At 45.9% G+C, this 8,626-nt stretch overlaps 1 protein-coding gene across 2 annotated transcripts in view; it reads right to left on the bottom strand.

The window, feature by feature from the left end:
• ARHGEF7 (Rho guanine nucleotide exchange factor 7) overlaps positions 1-8,626 on the bottom strand; it is a 129,741-nt gene that overhangs the window by 101,131 nt on the left and 19,984 nt on the right. The window lies entirely within an intron of this gene.

Raw genomic sequence — 8,626 nt, 5'->3', positions numbered from 1 at the left:
CCCCCCGCCCAGCACCTGGTCCTCGCCCTCTGACGCGGCGCACCTGCGCACCTGGTCCCACGCGCGGCCCCCTCCACCCAGCGCGCGGTTCTCAGCCTCCGACACGGCCCACCTGACCCTCCCGGCACCTGGTCCTCATCCTCGCCTGGCCCCAGCGGACACAGCCCGCCCTGCCGCGAGGGCCCCGGAGAGCTGGGCCTCAGCGGTGAGCAACTCTGAAGGGGCTGGAGGGAACCTGTCTGTCTTCAGGTCTTCCCCGCCACCCGCTTGGGAGAGTGGAACCAGTATTCTATTACCATGATTTAAAATAATTGGCAACATAAATTATGCATGTTGGGATTGAAGTGCAATGTTTTCACTCCCCGAATACATACCACGTGCTTCATTAATGTTTAACCAGAATAGCCAGTTACACGTCAGCGAGTAAGTCAGCTGGGAAGAAATTGCATGTTGTCTCCAGCACAGGCTGAGAGCGTCGAGGAGGGCCTGGCGCAGGCTGCCTGGTGCTTTGGTCCAAAGAGAACTGTGAGGGCCACCTGGCACACGTTAACAGCCTCCCGGACGAGAAAGGTCAAGAAAACCAAGAGCAATGCCAATAATACAGGGCAATCAAGGGAGAAGCCTGAGCCATGAGAAGGGCCCTTTGTCGTTCTGACCCATAAGTGTTGGGAATTACACCACAGCATCATCCAGAACTCTAGCACTTAGGGACATTCAAGGGCACTCTTGTTCTTGTGCGGGGAATACCACAACATTCCATCAGGCCTCATGGGAATACTTCGTTTTCATTTCAGGCTTGGGCCTTTTAAAGTTGTGAATCAAAACAAAAAACGAGGGTGTTGAGAGGTACCAAGAGGGCAAAATTCATTTTTTTCCCCTACAATTTAAAAATCCATGGAAGAAACTGCCAACATATTTCCTGAACAGTTTTTTTTTTCAGTGAACAGCTAAACCCAAGCTGTTTCCTGGTCCATTTGCTCCTCTCTGTGGAAGAGTTTTGAAGAAGTGTGCACCAAATGCCTCCTTAACTTCTGAATCCTTCCTAATTGTAAATAGCTGTGAAGTTTTAATTTCTGATGTCTTGATGACATTTTGAAATGGTTAAACATGCTTTAAAAGTATGTCCAATAGCTCCAAAAACAATAGAAATACAATAGCCATTCTCCATCTTAAAAAATTATGAACCTGTTCTTGTTTAAAAGTCAGAAATTTTACATTCTTTTCTCCTTTGACTTCTTCCCATTCCACTTCCCAAAACAAGACAATATCCTAAAATAATACATTTTTATACTAAACAATTTTTACTGATCACTTTTTGTTGCTTTTGTTTGTTTTTGGTAAGAGACCCATACAAATACAGTCCACATCCTCATTTGTGGATTCTTTGCAAACTCACCTACTCGATAAAGTTTGTTTATAACCCCAAAATCAATACTTGTGGCACTTTCTCAGTCATTCATAGACATGTGCAGAGCAGTGAGAAGTGTGAACAGCCTTAATGTACACGTTCCCAGCTGAACTTGAACAAGCCCATGCTCTGCCTTCTTGTTTCAGCTCCGAAGGTAAGCAGATGTCTTTTTCACAGTCTACTGGCATCACATTGTTGTGCTTTTTCTTGATGATTTTACTGTTTAAAATGGCCCCCAAGTGGAGAGCTAAAGCACTGTCTAATGTTCCTAAGCGCAAGAAGGCTGTGATGTGCCTTACAGAGAAAATATGTGTGTTAGATAAGCTTCATTCAGGCCTGAGTTATAGCGCTGTTGGCCGCGAATTCAATGTCAATGAATCAACAATACGATACATCCAGAAAAAGGAAGAGGATATTCGCCGATTTGTACGTGAGGCGGCTCCAGAAAGTGCTAAAGTAACATTTATAGGGCGTGATGCAGCTATGGAAAAGATGGAAAAGCAGCTAAATCTGTGGATTCAGGAGATGATAACCAATAAAAAGAGCATAGTAGACAGTGTTGTTGTGAGGCTGAAAGCCAAGGAAATTTACAGTCCTATTACCCAAGGTCAGGAAAAGGTTAAACCCTTCTCTGCCAGTGCAGGCTGGCTTGCATGTTTCAAAAGGCGATACCACATGAAAAACGTTAAAACTTGGAAGTAAGGCAGGTCCTGCAGATGAGGAAGCTGCAGAAGAATTTAAAAAGTATCTGCTAAGCATTATACATGAAAAGGGTTATATGGAAGAGCAAGTTTTCAATGCTGATGAGACAAGCTTGTTTTACAAGAACGTTGGCAGACGAACTTATATAATGCAAACGGCCTCCAAGGCTCCTGGCTTTACATCATTCAATGACAGTGCAACCTTGCTACTATGCGCCAATGCCAAGGGTGACTTTAAGTGCAAACCCCTCGTGGTACACAGAGGACAAAACCCACGAGCACTTCAGGGGAAAAATCTGAACCGTATGCCAGTCCATTGGAGGTGGAACAAAAAAGCATGGATAGCATCTGAAATATTCTGCGATTGGTTCCACCACTGCTTCATCCCAGAAGATGAACGCTACCTCCTTAGCAAAAACCTTGCCTTCAGGATTTTATTAATTTTGGATAGTGCCCCAGTTCATTGTCATGAAGAACTTGAAAATGCCCACCCCGACATAGAAGTTCTCTTCATGCCCCCAAACACTGCCTCTCTCATCCAACCCCTCAGTCAGGGGATAATAAAAGCTTTCAAGGCCCACTATACCAGGGAGCTTTATAGCAAGGCTTTGGAGGCTCTCGGTGCCAATGAGGAAACCACCATGGTGGACTACTAGAATTCTGTCACGATACACAACGTTATAGATTATATCAGCACTGCCTGGGACAGCATCAAGCAGGCTACTATTAATAACTGTTGGGGAAATGTTTGGCCAGACTGCGTGAAAACTTTTGAAGGCTTTGAAGGTGTTAAAGAAAATATAAAGAACAGTGTTGAAAACATAATGCTTATTGCACAGCAAAAAAGTGGAGAAGGCTTCAGAGACATGAGGGAGGGAGATGTGGAGGAAATTTTGGCAGAAATGGCAATAGAGCCCACCAACAAAGACCTGCACAAGATGGCAAGGCATGGCACTGGAGTCAGCGAAGAAGACAGTGGTGACGAAGGTCAGCCTAGGACTCCAAGAATCATCCCTCTCACAGCAGCCAAGATATCGGAATGGAATTCTGCTCTGGAAAAAATTTTCAATGACATGGAAGAGTGTGACCCTGTGCTCGAACGAACCTCATGTTTTAAGCCTCATGTTTAAACGCCTCACCTCTACTGCATTTGTCCCTTATACTGAAACACTTAAAGATTTGAGGCGAAAAGCCAAGCAGACGAGGCTGAAGGAATTTTTCACGCCAGTTTGGGACGGCGAGTTGTCGACACCATCAACAAGCTGTGAAAGCCAAACTCCTAGAGTAGAACTGTCAGATCTCATGTGTCAACCTCACTGATGTCTTCTTTTGCCTTGTAAGTTACCTAGTCTGTCTTGGGTTTTGTGGGGCAAGCCAAGGTCAAGAGGTTTAACCACACCGCCCACTGCCCCATCACAAGGCCCACAGCCCAACCACAAGTAAGGTTTTAGTTAATGTTTTCACAAAATTTCAAGTGTTTAAGCTTTGCATAATGCTGTATTCAGGGCTTGCTTTCTTACATTACCATACTATGCAGCGTACAGTATGTGTTTGCGAGTGTGCACCGTGTGCGCCTGAGAGGTAAACAGTTCATGGTGCTGTAACTGAAATCGTGTTATAGTATGAAGAAACCCTGCATGTAACTCATTACTTGTAAGAAGCATACTTTAAATCAGCCATCTTCAAAGCAAGATTATGTGTCGACTGGTTAATAAAACCTGCAGTCTCTCTGTAGGGAAGTTAACCCTGTGCTTCCCGTAGGAACAGTGGCTCAGTAGTTGCTAATTCAGTGTTCACAGTGACTTTGTAGGACACAACTCCCACAAACAACGAGAATCAACTCTACCTTTAAGGTCAGTAAGCCATCAAGATATAATTATTACCATTGTTCTTCTAAATTTAACACAACTATTACGAGTACACAAACAATGGGAACAATATCTTAAGCTTCTGAAGAAAACTTATCAAATGTAAAATATAAAACTTTAATCTGGAAATGTATATTCTAATGAGATGCATAGCATTGTGTGTGTGTGCGTGTGTTTAATCAGCTCATTTACCCCTGAACAACTATCACTTATTGCTAGAAGGAGAGACAGTCCAGCATCAATTCTATTTCCATCTTGGGGGTTTTGTATGCAAACACTGAGAAACCTTATTCCTAAAAAATAAGTAAATAAGACATGGAAAGGGTTTCGTTATGTAATTGGATTCTTTGATGCCTTCTGAATGACATAGCCAAAGTCCAGATATAATCTATCAGGAATAATAAAATTTTGAAATCCTCAGTTAACAGCATGATCCAGGTTTCCTGCAGTCTCTGTGCAAGCTAGCAAGCAGGAACCCCTTAGTGTCCCTCACTTCCCAACACTGTGGCCACCTACTGGGTACACGGCTGGGAGGTGTTCCGTCTGGCAACAGGTGCCTCAGGGAGACACCAAATGAGTGAACGGCCTGCCTTCTTTATATAAAGCGGGTGAAGCAGGTGTTGGGGCAGCTGAACCCACCCATTGCCTTCCCTGAACTCAGGCTCCTTCTCAGGCAAGTCAGTTACAGGTGAGTGCATGTGCAGGCCGGGGAACTGGACGTGAACTCCTTTAAAAGGATGTGAATTCCTTTAAAAGCATGCAGCTAGCTTGTTGAAAGAATACTGTACAGACAAGATACATGTTTGGAAAATGATAGTTAAGTACTGCCTGATCATGTAACATACATACTGACCTTGGACAAGATACTTGACCTCTCTTGGGTCTATACCCCATCATCCCCAATTTAAGGCTAAGCCCTTCTCACATAGCTGATGGGAGGATCAGATGGATAATAAGTTAGTTCAGTATGGACCTAGACTTCATGCCAGATCACGTGATAAGCACTGTGACTGCAACGAAGAGAGAGACAAGGCCCTGCCCTCAGCGAGGCAGGGAAAAACTGCACACAACACCGCAAGAGTCCATGGAAGCACAGAGAAAAGAAACATAAGTACTGTGGCCACGGGAGGGCCAGATGCTTAACCAACAAAAAGGACACCTGAGTTGGAGCTGAAAGGGTGAAGAGACATGGAACTGCATTTTCAAAGGTGTGACATTGGAGAAGCCTGTATGGTAAGCTGTTGGGCAGCCGGCGTCCTGGGTGAGCCTGCAGCAGAAGGACTCCATGTGAGACGATGCTGCAAAAGACATTTAATGTCCCCTGAGTGCGTGGAAAGGAGCTATGCAGACGACAGGGCGTCATCAGGTAAACACAAATTAAAACCTCGGGTAACACTACACACCCACCAAAATGGATGCTGTGTGGAAGGCCCACAGTACCAAGCGTTGGTGAGGGTGGAAAACGGCTGGAGCCCAATACATGACTGATGGGAGTGTAAAATCATATGCTTGGAAAAGTGGCTGTTTCTCAAAAAGCTAAGCACACCTAAGCCCCAGCAGCTCCTCTCCTAGGTATTTACTTGAGGGAGAGGACAACACATCCACAAAAAGCCACTGGTAGTAACGTTCAGAGCAGCTTTACATACAGTTGCCAGCGCCTCACAACCCAAAGGCAAACACTCCTCAGGGCAATTCAGAGCAGCTTTACATACAGTTGCCAGCGCCTCACAACCCAAAGGCAAACACTCCTCAGGGCGATCACCGGGGACCTCCTTCCAATGACTCAACAACAGCCCAACTCACTCCCTAGAATCTGGTCCCAAATTCCCCACAGGAACTAACCCCAGGCTTTCCCATCAAGAACTCTAATCAGTCAAAGGCACAGAGAGTCCCAAAACCATTGTGATTTTCCTTTGAAATATGATTTTTGTACTCAATATTTGATAAAGGATGTGTCAGTTGTTGTGAGAACTGGCAATAAACTAAATCACAGCAATGTCGCAATCACACTTCAGGGACCTCCACGGCTGTCCAGTTTCCCCTCAACTCTTCTCTTCCACCCACTCCACACTGGGAACAGCCAGCTCCACCCTCCGTCCCAGCAGAGTACCAACTGAAGCAGCCAGCTGCCTTCTCTCCAGCTAAAGTGTTTGGGGAGTCTGAGTTTACAAAACTTCCTAAGAAAGAACAGGCACTTCCAGCAAGGCATCTAATTTAAACAGGTTCCACGCACCGCAACAATTAATATCAAGAGTACAGAAAACTGTCACAGCATATGTTATCTGGGAAACACTTAACTGCTCAGGATTGTAGTTCCCAGGGATTCTGACTGAGTAGGTTTCAAGTATAGTTCAGAAGTTAGGGGCAGGGGGCGTCTGAAATTCCCCATCTGCCTGATTTTCACCCAAGTTTGGAACACTGATAATGGTGTTTCTCAAACAAACACATGCATTGGAATCATCTAGAGTAACGTTACTACGTCCTGCCGGAGGTCAATCAGTAGGTCTGGAGTGAAACACAAGGATGCAGATTTCTGACATTCCCAGGAGACGCTGACAGTAAGATCATACTTAGAGAACTAGTGGCAGATGTAGACTAAACCATTAATCAAGAAATCTTGGTTTTCCCCCCACTGGGAAAACAAATTTCCAGCCATGAATATCAACAGCCCCATCACCACAGCTACCAAGAGTCGCTTCCTCTAAACACCTTTGGTTCTGTCTGCAGCCCCCACCCTGTAGCCAGATTTGCTTGTGCAGATCGTCTCTCCCATTAGACATGAGCTCCCTATTAAATAGTCAGCAGGCTGCCCGCTTAGGTCACTGAAGTCACTGATCTGTGAGAAGACCTCAGGATAGAAAGGCAGAGAACACGAGGCAGTTCCATTCTTCACAGGTGAGGAAATGGGCTTCAGAGAAATGACCTGCCCAAATTCATGCAGCCTGAGCACTTCACCAGCCTGCTCGAGGAGGCAGACCTCTGGCAAATGCAGCAACCCGGCTCCTCTGCGATCCCCTAGTGGAGGCGCGGGGAGGTCGGCCAATCGGAAGCACTACAGGAGACAGGTGGCAGCTGCCAGCAGCTGCCTGAAGCCACAGTGACGTGCTGGAGCTGCTCCCGGGAATGGATTATGTACTCCTACCACCCCGCCATACCAGCTCTGTGTTCAGCAACATCACACTGTTAGCTGGAATCAGCCACGGTACAAGTATTTACACCACAGAAATTGGCAAACACCACAAATGAGGGCTCCACACCACAGGGAGCCCATTGTTGAGCCTTTACCAACATACCACCGGCTGTGTTCCTCCACTGCAGACCACGGCTCCCACGGGAAGCTCTCGCCAGCTCCAGTAACACACTTCCACCACTTTTCCCTCCAGGTCCGGGGGAAGTCATGGCTCTGGCTGGTTGTCCTCACCCCTGCCCACATTTTGTCAACAGCCTCTTCATTAAACTCTTCCACCACCCCTGCTACTGTGCCATCTCTTTGCTGCTGGGACCCTAACCCAGTGACCTGCCTGGTGGTATAGTTCAAAACAGAACAGTGTGTCACAGCAGCAGATGGGAAACAATTTAGAGAAAGGATTCAGTCCATTATGGTATTGTACTTCCACAGAGCCTTTAAAAAGATGGCAGCTTAGGGGCGCCTGGGTGGCTTAGTCGGTTAAGCGTCCGACTTTCGCTTAGGTCATGATCTCGCGGTTCGTGGGTTCGAGCCCCGCGTCTGGCTCTGTGCTGACTGCCAGCTCAGAGCCTGGAGCCTGTTTCAGTCTGTGACTCCCTGTCTCTCTGACCCTCCCCTGCTCACGCTGTCTCTCTCTCTCTCTCCTAGAAATAAATAAAAAATATTTAAAAAAAAAAAAAAAAGATGGCAGCTTTAATTACTGATACGCTACAATCTCCCAGTTATAATAAATGGGGGAAAGGAACATGGGGAATGGTATGCATAGCATGCTGCCCTCAGTGTTAAAAAATAAATAAAGGAAAGGGCAAGAAGAAAACATCCATAGATGTTTTAAAATGCAGGGTATCTCTCTGGAAGTACATGCCAGATACTTTTAACAGGGGTTGCCTCCAGCGAAAGGAACAGGGGCCTGGAGGACAATGAAAGAAAGGAAACTTGCTTTTCACTTTACATGTTTTTGTACCCTGTGAATTTTATACAACACGTGTTATTAATATACATTTTTTAAAGAGGAAGAAGAACACTCCAATCTAGTGTTCTTCTCAGGTCAAGACGTCTTCCCCATTACAAAACAGTCCTTGGACAGCCCAGCTGCCAGCAGGTTGGGGCCCTTGTAGAACCCCCTTCCCCCCCCCCCAAATACCCGGTGACAAGATGCAATGCTATGAGTAAAGTCCAAAGGTCATCTTAATTAGCACTTCACAATTCTTCCAATTTCTGGTTACCTGGTAGCCACAGTTTTATTAGCATTAGACTGCAGCTGTCTCCTGATCAGGGATTGTGCTTTTGTACAGCACTCTGTGCTCATTCTACTGTGAATGACGGTCAGTGGACTGCAAGTATAGGTCGACAGAGCTCACTTGGCCATCTACTGGGCATCTCTTCCTCCAATCCCTCTGGAAGACAAATGAAGCATCCAGCAGAAATTATGGACTTGGTTGCTAAACACCACACAAGTAAA

The sequence above is a fragment of the Hyaena hyaena genome, unplaced genomic scaffold (genome assembly GCF_003009895.1).
Source record: "Hyaena hyaena isolate Hyena2069 unplaced genomic scaffold, ASM300989v1 scaffold_22, whole genome shotgun sequence".
NCBI classification, from domain to species: Eukaryota; Metazoa; Chordata; class Mammalia; order Carnivora; family Hyaenidae; genus Hyaena; species Hyaena hyaena.
The sequence above is the reverse complement of the archived record's forward strand: the minus strand, read 5'-3'. Positions and strand labels throughout refer to the sequence as shown.